This window comes from Alligator sinensis, unplaced genomic scaffold (assembly GCF_000455745.1).
Source record: "Alligator sinensis unplaced genomic scaffold, ASM45574v1 scaffold496_1, whole genome shotgun sequence".
Lineage (NCBI taxonomy): Eukaryota > Metazoa > Chordata > Crocodylia > Alligatoridae > Alligator > Alligator sinensis.
Genome location: NW_005842246.1, coordinates 449,392 through 451,772, shown reverse-complemented (window position 1 = coordinate 451,772; position 2,381 = coordinate 449,392).

Here is a 2,381-nt window from a genome sequence, read left to right as displayed (position 1 = left end):
CCACACCCCTCCCAGCATCTGCAAGTTGCCTTAAGTATTCGGTCAGATATAGTTTGCAAAAGCTAGATATACCATAAAAAAGATTACATAAAAAGATTACATCAACTTTAACACACACACAGTGTCAACCACCCGCATCACGAGTTTTGCCTGTTAGCAATCAGAGGTGCAGGGCCCCAGAAGCCAGACTCCCCCTGCACCTCTCTCTTTGACAGCTGGCAGGCTTCGTGGCCTGGCAGGGCCTAGCAGCCAGGCCTGCAGTAGATTTCACCCCCCCCTGTGCCCCAAGACAGACACAGCTGCGCAAGCACCTATGTCACGAGTTTTGCCTGTCATAGATTTAATAGATTTCATAGACACTAGGGCTGGAAGGGGCCTCGGAAGATCATTGAGTCCAGTCCCCTGCCCCGGGGCAGGAAGTCAGCTGGGATCATAGGATCCCAGCAAGATAAGCATCCAAATTTCTCTTGAAGGCGTTCAATGTAGGTGCTTGAACCTCTGATGGCAGGCTATTCCAGACTTTGGGGGATCGGACAGTAAAGAAATTCTTCCTTATGTTCAGCCTGAAACGGTCTTGCAGGAGTTTATAACCATTCAACCTTGTTATCCCTTGGGGCGCTCTGGTGTACAATCGTTCCCCCAGATCCTGGGGGCTGGCCTCGATGATCTTCCGAGGTCCCTTCCAGCCCTAATGTCTATGAAAAATCCTGGTTGACACCCCTTATAAACTTATAGGTGGCCATCAGGTCACTCCTAAGCCTGCTCTTTTCCAGGCTGAAGAGTCCCATAGCTCTCAGCCTGTCGTTATAAGGTCTGTTTTCCTAACCTCTGATCATACGTGTCGCTCTTCTCTGGACTCTCTCAAGCTTCTCCACATCCTTTTTGAATTGTGGAGCCCAAAACTGGACTCAGTACTCCAGCTGCAGCCTCACCAAGGCCGAGTACAATGGGAGAATGACATCCTGGGATTTGCTTGAGAAGCATCTTGCTTGCTTTACTAGCCTCAGCATCACATTGAAGGCTCATGTTCATCTTGTGGTCAATCATGACCCCCAAGTCCCTTTCATCCGTAGTGCTAGCCAGCTTAGCACTGCCGAGCCTATAAGAATGCTGCAGGTTTTTCCTCCCAAGGTGGAGAACCTTGCATTTTTCAGTGTTAAACACCATCAGGTTCTCGTCTGCCCATTTCCTGAGCCTGTCAAGGTCAGCCTGGATCACCCTCCTGTCCTCAGGTGTGGATGCTTTACCCCAAAGTTTGGTATCATTGGCGAACTTGGCCAGTCCACTTCTGACTCCAATGTCCACATCATTAATGAAGACATTGAACAATACAGGTCCAAGGACAAAGCCTTGAGGGACCCCACTGGTCACAGGGCACCATGACGATTGACTTCCGTCAACCACCACCCTCCGGCTCCGACCACGGAGCCAATTTCCCAGCCAGCGGATTGTGGTGGACCCGAGGCCACAGTTGGCCATTTTCACCAAGAGGTGATCATGGGATACCAGATCGAAGGCTTTTTTAAAGTCAAGATATATGACATCAATCTCTTCTCCCTTGTCCAGGTGATAGGTCATTTGATCATAAAAGGAAATAAGATTGGTCAAGCAAAACCTACCTGCAACAAACCCATGCTAGCTATCCCTCAGGATGTTGCTATCGGCCAGTTCATTAAGAATGGCCTCTTTGATAATCTTTTCTAATCCCTTCCCCAGGATAGAGGTCAGGCTGATGGGCCTGTAGTTTTCTGGATCCACTTGATGGACCTGTAGTTTGCCAGATCCACTTGTCAGCAGCTTGAGGTGCAGTTTCCCCCAAACCCTTGCACCTATCACCTTGAAACTTGGCAGGCTTCATGGCCTCAGCACGGGCCACCACCCCTGCAGTTTTCACCCCACTTCGCCTTAATACACACAGGGTCATCTATGTCATGAGTTTTACTTGTCAGCAGTTTGAGGTGCAGTTTCTCCCAAACTCCTACACCTATCATCTTGAAACTTAGCAGGCTTCATGGCCTCAGCAGGGGCTACCACCCTGGCAGTCTTCACCCTACAGTGGCATAACTCATACATGTGACATGAGTTTGGCTTTCAAGAATTTGGGGTGCAGTTTCCCCCAAACCCCTGCACCTATATCCTTGAAGCTTGACAGGCTTTGTGGCCTCAGCAGAGGCTACCATCCCTGCAAGTTTCATCCAAATCAGACAAAAAACAACAAAGTTATAGATATTTCATTGATTCCACATTATACCCTATGTCTGAATTTCCGAATCAGCTCTGAAGCTTCAGAGCTGATTCAGCCGAATCGAAGTGGAAAACTGATTCAGAGCTCTGAATTGAATCAATGGCGTCTGAATCAGCCGAATCCAAACCCAAATATA